Raw genomic sequence first — 14,222 nt, forward strand, 5'->3', positions numbered from 1 at the left:
TCCAATACTCAGCCTCCTTATCCATGGATCCCTCCACCTTGTATCCCTTATATTCAGATTTTGGAAAATGTACACCCATATGGAATCTTATTCTTCTTTGTGTAATAAAGCTATGTACTAGCTTAGGAAATACTCAGGTTGGAGTTCAAATCTCTCTCGAGAAATTTTAATTGTGAGAAGGGTACCATGGATAGGCCCCTCCAGTAAAGCCTCTGTAGGGTACTGCATTATCATTAATTTTAGGAACCCACAGTTAGTTGCTATTCTGCATAATTGTCTGTCTTCATCAACATTAGACCTTGGATCTATTAGGGCAAGATGGTTGTCATACTTCACTTCTACTCAGGCACAGCAGTCTGGTTCCAGCAAACCTGACTCACAGAAACCCAGTTCCTCCCTTCAGTCTAGGCTCTCTGATTGTCTAATTTCTTTAGCCAATAGATCCAAGTCTATAAACTACTTAGAGCTATTGGATTGACCATCAACCATTGGGAATGTGCCAGATGGTGGTCAGGAGGTAAATACATTCTGAGCAATAAACGTTTACCCCTCCAGATTAACTAATACTCTTCTTTCACAATCTCAGGGCCTATCTCATGGAATGTGGCAGGACTGAGGGATCATCTGGATAACCCAGTTTTGTTAAAGTTTGTGGGCCAAGACTCAATTATCTGCTGTCAGGAATCCTGGCTTTTAGACCCCCTTATATTAATGGCTTTACCACCTATTTTTCCCATGCTATCAAATCACTCTCGGGTCGGGCTAAGGGAGGTTTGGCTACATTTATATCTGTCTCCGTAAAAGAAGTAGTTACACATGTCATTGATACAACACCAAACTACCTGGTACTCCTCCTTAAATTGTCTGGCCCATTTGATGTTTTATTGATTAATTACTACAATAACATCTTTGATTGGTCAGACATGAGTGTGATTGATAGTTTGGAATTCAAGATCTATGGTACCCTGAACAGAAGTAAGAAGGAGATCATGATTATCTGGATAGGTGATTTTAATGTCCATCTATGTGATTCAGAACTATTAGACTATTGTGGCATTACTGATGAATATGATTGCCCCATACAGCATTTTAAACATTCTCCTTATGGGGATGCGGTAAATTGACTGATGACATTTCCAACCCCAGAAGTCAACGGGATTCCTACGTTTACAGGGGGCACTGCTCAATCGATAATTGGTTTTATAGTTTATTCTAAAGATCGTACCCCCTTTGTAGGGAAGTATAGGGTGATTCCAAACTGCATGAGTGATCATAAACCCTTAACTTTGGAGTTTAGGCAAGGTGTGGATAAGGGTTTGGATGGCGAGTCACAGCAGCCAGCATTGAGTTTCAATAGGCACAAAGGTGCGATACCCAAGTGGGGTAAGGTAGATAAACACAGTTTTATATAGATTTGATGAAGAACAAGAAGGAGAAGATCATGACTGCTTTAGGTGAACATGCCCCGGCACAAAACATTATTGAGGACTTTTCTTCCTTAACAAGTTATTCGGCTGATAAATTACAGCAGTCAAGTATTAATAAAAATAGAAATCCCTGCTGGTTTAATAATGTATGCCCATCTGCCTTCAAAGGCTCACTACCTTTGTACCATGTAATAAATCTGACATTAAATAGGCAAAAAGGATTTATAAGGTCACACTCGCTGCTAGGAAGAAAGAAATTAGGGAGCTTGCTTGGGATGAATTAATTGAGGCCAGTAGTAGCAAAGATACAAAGGCTTTTTGAAGGTGGTTAATTCCACCCCACTTGCGGAGAAAGATAATTCGGTAATAGACACTGTTGTTCATCCACAAGTCTGATTAGAGCATTTTTCAAAAAATTTCAAAACAGAAGTTAATACTTCCCAGAGGGACCCGACTGGGTTTGTTATTGGGGGGAATACATTTATAACAGCCCCTCATAATTTACTGGAAGTATTCAAGGTATTTCAGGCTATTCAAAATTGTCCCTCTGACAAAGCCCCTGGCCCAGATAGAATTCCAGCTGATATATATAAAGCTTTTGCCCGAATTTGTGGCCCCTCTTCTCACCTATGTTTTGAGGGCTGCTATGATGGGCCCTTGGTAGACACCTGGAGTGAGGCGATAATTGTTCCCATTTTTTAGAAGGGTGATAGAGCAGATCTGCAGTGTTATTGACCAATCTCTCTTTTAGATAGTTCTGTCAAGAGTCTAGGGCGAGTGCTATTGAGTAAGTTAGAATACTGGGCTAAGGAGGCCAACAGCCTATCGAAGGTCCAGTTTGGATTTAGACCGGGGTTGGGTACAATTGAACAGACTCTCAACTTAACCCTGATAGTACAGAAATACACCAAGGCTGAAAAAGGCTGTCTCCATCTAGCCTTTATGGACTTATCTTGTGCTTTCAACACTGTTGAAAGACATAAATTGTGGTCTGTCATGTCAGATATGGGAGTTGATGAAGACCTGATCTTCTTACTCAGTAGACTTCATGCCTGCACTACCGCCCGGGTTTGTTTTAGCCAGGGGGGCGATCTTACTGAAGAATTCCCCTCTTTGAAGGGTGGTTAGACAGGGGTGCGTGTGGGCCCTTTTCTCTTTCTGTTCTATATTAATGGCTTAGAAGATTTTTTATGCAAGATGGGGAAGGACCCACCTATTATTAATTCTCAGACACTACCAGTATTACTCTATGAAGATGATGCTGTCCTTATCTCAAGGACAGCAAATGGCCTGCAATCCCTATTAGACGCTTTTAATATTGTTATGGGAAATCTTGGCCTTAAGATTAATAGAACAAAATCATTTGTGATGAAATGCGGTTCAAAGTCTTCAAAAAGTAAAACATTTGTTTTGGGGGGTGCAGAAATAATTAAGATTCCTAATTTTTCTTATCTGGGGGTCCCAATTGATGTTGAATCTAATTGGAAATGTTTAATAAATGTTCGTATTTTGCAGTTGCAAAGAGCCATTGATGCAGTTTTTAGGTTTTCAAAGAAACTGTCAAATAAACCAGTTAAGGAAAAGATGACTATTTTTAAAAGCAAATGTCATTGAATTGCCTCATTTGGAACTCGGATGTGGGGTTACATGGACTGCTCAAGTCTACAGGTAGTGGAAAATAAGTTTCTGAGAAGGTTGTTAGAAGTCCCTCAATCCACTCCAGCTGCTTTTTGCCATGATGAAGTGGAGTTGAGGGATATAACCAACTTTATAAGAGTGTAACCTTTACCGCTCTGGATAAGAGTATGGCTAAATCCTGAAGCTCACTTGTGCAGATCTTTGATCAGGGACAGTTTGTCACTGACATGTTTTATGGATATCCCTTGGATTACATACATAAAGTCCATGTTCTCACGCCTTTGGGTAGAGGAATATTTCCAATTTCCAGGATCCCAACTCCTTGCTGGGGGGAGGGGGGTTATACAGAGAACCAAGGATTTGTACTGGCACTCTAATCACAACCCAGATTTAACTGGTAATATGTCTGGGGCTCAGGAGCGTTTGTCTCCTAAGCCATTACTTCCCAAGTTATATGTTAGTATGATCACTTCTGAACGGCACAGGTTTTTAATCATTATACTGAGCCTGAAGTCCATACACTTTTTATTGGCTTTTCCTACTCAAGGTATCTGGTTCAAGAAACTGCTCCCATGTGGCTGTGATGATAGATTGCATCAAAGCACCTTTCATTTTATTCTTTTTTGTAATTTATACAGAGTCCCCAGAATAACGTTTTTACATCCAGCCCTTCTTTTCTCGGGTATCAGATGTAGTTAACCTGCCGTTTCTTATTTACAGGACCTGAGTAGAGAGGAGGCAATTGAGGCGGTGCTAAATTTTATGAATGCTGCTATCCAAATTCATAATTGCTAGTAACTGTTTTAATCTGTTTTTATATTTGATATTGTTATTTATTTCTATGTATTTATCTTTATTCCGATTATGATGTTTGTAATTTACTGTGTCATTTATGGTTCTTTTGAGCTGAATAAAGTATTTTGAAAATGTTGATGATTCAGTGTTCATTTTGTTATTACCAATAAAACATTTATTAGTACATTTAATGATTCACTACTACCTTTGTCATTCTCAAAGTATTTCAAATCATTTTATCAAACATGTACACAAGCTTTCCTTCTACTTTTACTGTGCTGTAAAGTAAGTTTGGGTCTCACTAACAGAAGTCATCACACTTTAGAGCCTTTTGATAAAAGCTCAAACTCCAGATGTGCTTATAAATTGAGGAACAGCATACCCAGGTCATGTATCCTATCACATAAGAGCCTTAGGGTGTCTTTACCCCACAAATATGTAGAAGGGGTCTTACAATGAAAGGGGCACACCATTATCTAAGTTGGCCCCCTAACAAGCCTTCACAAGTGATGCAGTGCCCTTGATTCCTAGGAATACCTCATGCTCCACATATGCAAATTACCTGGACGCAGTGCCTTCTGAGGTGTGCCCTTGCCATCGAAGAACAAATAATAGTTCCTGAGTGCCATCAAATTCAGACGCCCTTGAGTACATCTTTGCATTAGGGGTCAGGTGTCTTTCATTTTCCAATTAGGCATTCCTCCAGTATCACTTTTCCCAGGTCCAGATTGTTAGTTAAAGTCTCTCCCTTATGCATGGGTTGTTATGTGGAACTGGAATGTTCTACAAAGTAGGCACTTTTGCCCAAATTGGGATGACTCATCATCACTCCAACCCTCCTCGCACCCACAGATGACATCTGCTCGCTCCTCGACCATGGCCATACAGCACCTCTCATCCTACTGGTCCTATCGGCTGCCTTCAACATGGTCTCACACCTCACCCTCTGCTCCAGGTTCCATGCAGTTGGCATTCGCCGAAAGGCCCTACAATGGATTTGCACCTTCCTGTCTGGCCGAACACAGAGAGTCAGACTCCCACCTTACCTGTCAGAACATACAGAGATCAGCTGCGGAGATCTACAGGGCTCCTCTCTGAGCCCCACACTCTTTAATGTCTACATGGTCCCGTTCGCATCCATTGTCAGGGAACACTGACTGAACATCATCTTCCACGATGACAACACCCAGCTAATCATCTCACTGACCGAAAACCCCACTACTTCCAAGAAGAACTTCCACAACGGGATGGAAGCTGTTGCCGCCTGGATAAAGGACAGCTGCCTTGAGCTCAACTCTGACAAGACCGAGGTCCTCATCTTGGAGCCATCCGTATCAGCCTGGGACAACTCCTGGTGGCCATCGACCCTTGGTCCACCCCACCCCAACAAACCACACATGCAACCTCAGCGTCATCCTGGACTCATCGCTCATCATGATCCGCCAAGTCAACTCAGTCGCATCCTCCTGCTTTCACATACTCTGACTTCTCCGAAAGATCTACAAATCGATCCCAAAGGACTGCTGCAAAACCGTAATCCATGCATTGGTTACTAGCAGACTCGATTATGGCAATGCCCACTATGCCAGTCCCACCTAGAAGAACCTCAAGAAATTACAGTATATCCAAAATGCCTCTGCCAGACTCATCCTGGATGTTCCCCACCACAAACATATCCCCAATCACCTAAGAGACCTCCACTGGCTCCCTAACAAGAAGAGAATTAACTTCAAACTCCACGTCCATGCTTAGAAGGCCCTCAATGACCTAGGACCTGCCTACCTCAGCCACCACATCACCTTCTACTTCCCCACCAGACCGCTCCGCCCAACGTCAACAAGCACTAGCCACCATACCCCGCATAAGGAAGTCCTCAGCTAGTGGAAGATCCTTTGCCTACCTTGAAACAAAGAGCTGGAACACCCTGCTCCTGCACCTAAGGCAGTCACCATTGCTACCCCAATTCAGGAGGGACCTTAAAACCTTTCTCTTTGACTGAAGCAGAGAGGACAAACCCCTTTAGCTCCTTGAGATACTTAGAGGTGAGTAGTTGTCCTTTACATACTCTGATTGATTGATTGAACCCTATCCTAAGCCTCCTTCATAGCACTTTGGGGCATTTCAAGATGGTCAGTTAAAATGGTTTGTCTCTGAGAACCTAAAATGACACACTTAACTGCCACAGCTTTCTTCCCTTCAAAACATCAAAGGGTCAATGGGGAGCCCGTCCTGTAATTGGCTCCACTTTGTCCTCTGGAATGAGCATTCACAACCTTATGTGGGGTGAAAAGTAACTATAATATCTAGATTCCGTCTCTACATTTCCTTTGTCTGGAAAAGACCCAAGCCCTGGCAAATTACCTTATTCTGAGGGAAGGCTTTTGATTCTCCAGCTGGCCAGCTGAGTAATTAAGCTAGACCAGCAGAGGAGAAAAGCCTGGAAACTAAGTAGAAGCTGAGTAGGGGAAATATGACAAATCCTCAAGTGCCAGAAGCAGTGCACATATGGCAAACGTTACATTGAATCTAAATTCTGGTGTGTTTTACTACATGATCAGTGCATCATAATAGTCACTAAGCCCAATTATAGTGAGACTGTACTTTGCCAATACTCTCTAAGCACATACTCTCAGTGAAGCCTTTCAAAAGTACACTATGAATGCTCACTCATATCATACAAGGTCAGCACCAATTCCTCAAAGGTCATTTCTGAGGCAAGCTGCCTGTACGCAGATAGCTGGTTAGTTAGATGGTAATTGTAAGACCTGTCAATCTTAGGGTGGTCTTCCCACAAACGATTTGTCTACTCTCCTCCTATTTTCTGAATTTGTTTTTTTTGGCTTTATGATACTGTGAATGCTGCCACTACTAACTAGAGATAATGTACCTGTGCTCTCTCTCTTAAGCAAAATAAAATTGGCTTACACCGTATGGTCAAATTGAATTGACTTATAAGTCCCTAGTAACGTGGTTTTCAAGGTACTCAGAGCCTGTAAATTAAAAGCTACTAGTGGGTCTGCAGCTCTTATTATTCCACAAACTCAAGTGGCTCTTCAAAACATATCTCCAACCTGCCATTGCAGCTGTGTACAGTTTTAAACTGATAATTCACCCAGGGAAAATAACCCAGTTGCCAGGCCTAAACATTCTCTTTTGATACATTTAAGTCACTCCTACGATAGGCCCTGGTTAGTGTGCGGTGTATTTAAAATGTGGGACATACACCTTTAAATTTTACATGACCTGGTACTGCAAAACTCTTGAATTTGTTCTTGGCTTCCACAATGCTTGCCTCTCCAATAGGATAACGTGGAGTTAGTTTCTTGTATTTAATAAGTTACAACTTTTGCTTGGCAACAGGAGGAAATGTCATGTTTGGTATCAAAGGAATTGTAATTTAAAATCCCCTTTAATTGTAAAGGCAGATTCTAAGTCAAATTTCTGAAAATGCTTTTATAAAGTTATCATTTTTTTGGACTAACAATTTGCTGCCTGTGCCCTCTGTCACATGACTGTGAACAGTTGGCATTTGGCCTTTATGTATTCCTCCCAGACAGTGAGACAAAGGAGGACTAGGTGTTGGTATGATAAGACATCCTGCTAGGATGGGAGGTGTGGAGCTGTTCCCTGCAGCACATTCATACCACTCTTTTGTCACCCTGGACCTCTTGGAGCCTGCACAGGGAGGAAAGAAATTCCAGAGACATCTGCGGGAGAAAACCTTTAGAAGATTCTTTAACTTCAAAGCTTGTACTAAGCATATACATAGGATCCACAGGCCCACACTTCAATTCACTCCTGAACCTGTGGAAGACACCCAGTAGGCCTGTTGTGTTCTTCAGAGGTCTGCCCTGCTTCTTGAGTAAGTGCTACCCTCAAAGTGGCACCCACTAAATTCTAGACCCTTGGAAGTAGTGCTAAAAGTGCCCAAACAGCTAAAATTGAAAACTTTGGATTAAAAAAATGTTCAGCCAAAAAGTTCTCACCAGCGTGCCAAAGGTGCATCTCTAGTCGCCTTAACTTCACAGTAGCTCCTACTTTGTTTTTCTCTGCAGATGCAAATCCTGTTCAGCAGTTGCTCGCATAAGGCGTGTCCGGCCTTGTGGAGCCCTCATCAGATACCGCCTGTAGCTTTGTCTCATGGGAGATTTTCGACTTACAAAAACTGACAAAGTCCAAGCACAGAAATCTTCACCGCAGCTCAGTTTAGCGGCTCCCCGATGGTGACACTGTACCTTCCCAGACATTTTTCTTCAAAACATTTTCTAAGACCCAAGGTAAGCCGAGACCATCCCAACCCACCTTGTTTTTCAGAACTGTGCTCTATTGCAATAGGCCTAATTTTCCACTTTGCCCCAGACTAGATGTCTTCAGTTGGTGCTTTGGTATTTTTGGTGCTAGTTTTTATTTAATAATTTGAAAACTCTGGTTCTACTGACAGGATATTTGGTCTTTTTTGAGTCAAATGATCTATTAAAATGTTCTCTATTTTTATAAATTTGTGTGGGATTTTTCTGGTGTTGTGTGTTAACTTTATTACTGAATGAATGAATGAATAATTTATTGTACAGATAATAAAATCCAATACAATTGGACAGAGAGAAGAAGAAATACAAATACAATCAGAATCTAAATACATGCTAAAAACACGTTGTGATTAGAACACACATGATATATTAAGAAGAGGAAGCGTTCCTACCTAAAAGTATAAAACAGTCCTAAAATATAAAAATAGAATAAACCACCAAGCCCAGAACTCCACATAATGCATAACAAAAACAAAATACATAAGCCCAGGCCCTAAAGTGTGCAGTGCATTAATAATGGCTAAAATAAATACCAGCATCTGCCATTAAAATCCTAAAATCCACAACTTAACCAACAGCGGACAGCGTGGCATGAGCAGGGAGAGGAAAAAAAAAGTTCCAAACATGCCTATACTTTGCTCACAGTGCCACTAAATTTAGATTGAGCAATTTAAATAAATTTATTCAATAACACAGTTAGCATTGAGTTAGCAGGGTGCAGAGACTGAATAATAGCCTGTCGACAGGAGCGAATTCCCAGTTCATTCCATTTGCGTTGAAGCAAAAATCTACGCTCCATAAGTAAAGCACAGACAGACCGCATGATCAAGGGTTTCATCTGCATTATTACAGCCTCTGCATGTCACCCCTTCCCCAGAGAATAACCGCCATTGAGGTAGATGTTGCAAGAAACCCCAATCGCCCATCCTTGAGGCCATAAAGGCCCTTTTCAACTGAGACCCATAAGAACAGGAAAAAAGTTAGAAGGCGTACCTGGCTTGAAAGATTTTATTACTGACCAGGCATGCTTAAGATGAACAAGGAGGGAGCGATCTGAGTGATACGAATACAGTTGAATAAGCCTTTTTACACCTAATTTGAACAGAGAATGGGGGAGATTACTTTCCCAGAGATCATGGAAGTATGATTCCAACAATTTAGACTCACTGATTTCTTGCCACAGGACTGCCTCTAAACGGCCATCTGTGGCTTGCCGCAGCATATGACAGAGCTTCAAAAAAACACAGGGACCAACTTCCACCAAATCTGAAAGCCCAAATTCCATCCGTACTTGCGTGAGTGAGACAAGGCATGAAATATGAAAGACACTCTTATAGATTTTATCAACCAGCCTATTTAATAGGCAGGAACCTTTGCCCAATAGAATTTCTTGACCATAGGCCAATGAAGGGATAATCTTTACTCTCATGACTTCCAATACGTGAAGGAATGTCGGCCCCTTTAAAACATTGGATAATTTGGAGAAGGCCACCTGCAATGCCACAGCTTTGAGTTTGATTTCCTTCTTGTGTTTAACAAAGCTGCCCCTGGAATCGAAGTGCACCCGTAAATCTGTGTAAGACTGGTCAACAAGTTTACAGCTTTTATAATACCAACTGAAACCCAAATGTTTTTTCCTTCCAAAGGAAATCACTTTGGTTTTAAGCAGATTAACTTCCAGTTGATTCTCGGAAATATAAGATGCACGTTGATTAAGCAGCCTTTGAAGGCCGATCTTAGTGTAACTAAATAGTACAAGGTCACCAGCGTAAAGCAGATGACTGAGCCTAAGGCCACCAATCTTAGGGGAATGAGAATTAACAACATCAAGAGACATTGATAAATCTGCAATGAACAAATTAAAAAGAAGAGGACAAGCGCACAGCCCTGTTTCACACCACGGGTGGTGGGGATTTTTCTAGAAAGAGAACACCCATCACCGAGCTTAATACGAACCGAAGTATTTGTATTGAGTTCTATGATGGCACCCAAGAGCACTGAGGGGATACCCTAATTCTGTAGTTTAGCCCACAAAGCGCTCCTGGGGACCCTGTCAAAGGCCACCTTAAAATGAACAAAACAACAATTCAGCGTTAAGCCTGATAGAATCATCCTGTCGATCAAAATAGACAGTGATAGCAGATGTGTCGAAATGTCTGAGCCAGCAGAAAACCCTGTTTGGACAGTGAGAATTAGGGCCTTTGAATCAGCCCAGGCACGAAGATCTTGCAACAAAAGACTGGCAACTTTACTACTGTTTGTGTGCTGCAGAACTACTTATGTGCCTCTAAGCTAAGCGGAACTGTTTTTGTGCCAATTTACCAGAGGGCTAAGAATAGGTTAATTTAATGACTTTTATGGTTTTCACCCCTCATCCATCAAAAAACAATCAGCCCAAAGCCTCTTATCTCAAAGCCTGTGCAGCTATCGTGAGACTCACTCATTAACCTGAGACTCACCCAGGTTAGTGAAACTGACAGCAGAAGTCCATAAACCAAGTAGTGCAAAAAGTGAAAACTCCAGGGGGATTTAATGTGCGGAACCCGTTTCTCGCAATGAGTAGTGCCTGATGGTTGATTACTACATTATGAGTGTGTTTGTGAGTGAACCAGAATACTTTTGAAACTATATATGAATATCAATTGTCGAGTGGCAAAGGAAAAATACTGTTTTACAATGTGTACACTACGTAGACATATGCAATTATCTACATTGAAAACAAAGGATTCAAATGTTACATATGTGTCAACCGTTTACCTGAGATTGCGGACGTTCAGAAGATGGTACACTTCTTGCTCAGTCAGCAATGTGCTCAGGATGCTGCACTCAGGAATTGGTTGAGCATTATCGCCATCTAGAAGACATGGGCACTGGCACCTCCACGTTTACAGTCACCTGGAAGATCTTCAACAAGTCACATGGAGGCTAGTGGTATACCTATGAAATTTACAGTTTGACAAAGAATGTCAAACTTGTATTTTTTCTTTGTGCGCCGAATCAATGTCATGATGAAAGGTGTGTGGATAAGCCTTATACACTACTCTTATACTCAACTCTGAACTATTTGAAGTCACCCCACAACCAAGGAAAGTGCTACAATGCAATACTAATGGAATATATATAATATATAATGACAGTAGAAAAACGGAGCACAACCTAATATGAATTATCATACTGTAACGTACTATACCACTAAGCCTGGGAGAAACTTATGTTCTGCTAGTGTAAATAGCGTAATTTAAATATCTTCATGGTAATATAGTCATGTAAAAGTACAAGTACACTGTTATACCACGTTGTGTAATTATGATTTGTTTGTTGGAAAACGTTTCCAAAAATTCACAGTTCATGATAAAAATGTACTGCAAAAGCAGGGAACAACACAAATGAATAAATGTGAACAGCTATTGTTTGTAAAATATTCATATCACCACATAATATGGTAACATTTCATATCATAACATAATTTCACAAATTGTAATGTAAGGTAACATGATATAACATATGAAAACACATTTTGACCACATAAATATTTTAAAATGTGAATATCAACTTCCTGGATTGAAGTGACTTTTCCTTGTTTCCTCAGATTTGAAAAAGAATCACAATAAGTGTTCAGACTGGAGCAGATTTTTCTATTTTAATCATTGTGATATAACTTTTACTTTAATATAACAGGTCAAGTTTAATTTCCAGATTACATAAACTGACTCATAAAACATAGGAAACCAAAATAGAATTATGGGAGAATTCAAGATCAGAAAGGCTGTTGATTATACCTTAGAGTGTTGCACCGAGAAAACAAGAAAATGGTGGCTGAATTGCTTGAATTATTCTCAGCCTCTGGAAAATACTCTAGGCATTGATCCAGTGCATCATATTTTGCCACTATGACACCTCAGACAGGTCCCAGCCACGTACAATCAGACTTGGCCCTGCTCACATCAAGCAGTACATCCAGACCTAGTTCTTTTGAGAAGAACAACAAGAACCCCTAGACCAGTGTTGGCCTATTTGTGCCTCTTCGGAGGGGCACAGCCAGAGTCCTGTAGCATAGGGATCATGAGACCCATGTCTGGATGGACCAGTCTCACTTATGGTGTAACCACTAAATTGCTAGAATTAAATCCAGAGATTGCTAATTACTATGGGATGCAGTACACTCCTCATTATTTTGCTCACCATGCTACCTCAGACAGGTACCAGATATATGCAAAAGCAGCCTGGGGTATTCTCAAATAAGAACTGCCTAGTGAGAACTCTCAGGCCATGTACATCTGAAAGGGAACACAAGCTACCATAGACATGTTTTAGTCTATTTGTGTCTCCTCAGTACATTGAAACATGAGTCCTATGGGCCATTGTGCACATGACCCAGACTGAAGAACACCCTCCTGGTCTACCTGGCCAGTAAATCGGAACTGTCTGGAGGAAATTGTTCCTTAAGAAGAACTAATTGCTGAACTGGCAGGAGCTCAACAGAAAGAAAACTTCTAACTGTCCTTTTCCGCCCTAGCCCCAAGAATATGGAAAGCATTGCCACCTGTAATCAGGTCACACCCATTGACTGCCTCCTTTAAAAAAGAAGTGAAAAGTCTTCTGATGAACACATTACTTCAATAATAACCTTGAAGAAGTCAGATGGACTACTTTCATGTAGGCACCTCCAGATCCTGAATCAACCTAATCAATTGTTACATTGTGTTTGTTTTGATGCCTCCTAATTCGTGATTGTTTTCTTACACTATATTTATGACTTGTCTGCTATTTGTACTGCTCTCTGATATCCCTTGCGGGTCATGTTTGTGCTATGTAAAACTCCTCAAATAATCAAATAAATAAATAAAAACAAAAAGTGATGAGTGGATTGCTTGAATTAATCTCAACCACTATTAATAACTGTAGGCCTCAATCCAGTCTATCATTTGTTGCCTACTATAGCACCATAGACAGAGACCAGCAAAATGCAAATCAGCCTTGGTTCTCCTCCAAAAATATCAGTGGAGCCCGAACTGCAAAGCCAGGTTCATTGTGAATAGGAACACAATCATCCCTAAATTGCATTTTAGCATGTTTGGGCCTACTCAGTAGGGTGCAGCTTGAATCCTATGGCACAATGAGTACAGGACCCACCTGCACGAAGTAAACAAAAAATTGATGGGTGTGTTGTTTAAATTAATCTCAGCCACTGGTAATTTCTCTAGGCCACAATCAAGTCCATCATTTCCTTGCTCATCATGCCATCTCAGACACTTACCATCCAAATACAAATCAGTTCCGCTTCTTCTCCGTTAATTACAGCCCAGCCCAAAATTCGAGGTAAGGTCCCCTCGGAGCAGGAGCACAATCAGTGCTACACTGGTTTTGGTCTATTTGGGCCTCCTTGAGTCCCATTGCACAATGAGTATCGGAACCTCACGTAGCCACACCAGGATACCTATGATGTTCCACTGAAGAAAACAAAACAATGATGGCCTGTGTTGTGTCTCATTCCACCTGCACTGTTTGTGCTATCTGGTTCTATCCCTTGCCCCCCCCAAATCCAGTCCACCCTCTTCCTCCTTTTATCTTGACCCTCCCATCTCCCCATATTCCTGATGTATACCACTCATATGGTCCCACACTGCCAATTCCCTTTTAAATTTTGGCCTTCTTCCTACTGCCATTGGCCAATTATTTTGGCCTCCTTCCTGCATCCCCTGGAAGCCCTGCCTACTCGCATGCACTGGGGAGTGGCTACCATCAAAAGTGTTTTTTTTTTTACAAAAGATGCACCCCTGCATGTGCCAACTGATTGGCTTTCAGACTGCCAAAGAACTGAGGACCTAATTATGACATTGGCGGTATAAACTGCCTACCGCTGTGCTGACGGCCACCAACAGCCGGACTTCCGCCACAAGAAGGCTGAAATCTGGCTGTGGCCATACTGGTGGATGGTGGTAAGGTGGCTCTGCTACCACCAGCACCACCATGCCAGTTGACCTCCGCCACCCATATCATGACACATGATACGGCCTTGCGGTGTTCTGCTAGTGGTAGCAGCCTCCCATCCCGT

Source organism: Pleurodeles waltl, chromosome 5 (genome assembly GCF_031143425.1).
Source record: "Pleurodeles waltl isolate 20211129_DDA chromosome 5, aPleWal1.hap1.20221129, whole genome shotgun sequence".
Lineage (NCBI taxonomy): Eukaryota > Metazoa > Chordata > Amphibia > Caudata > Salamandridae > Pleurodeles > Pleurodeles waltl.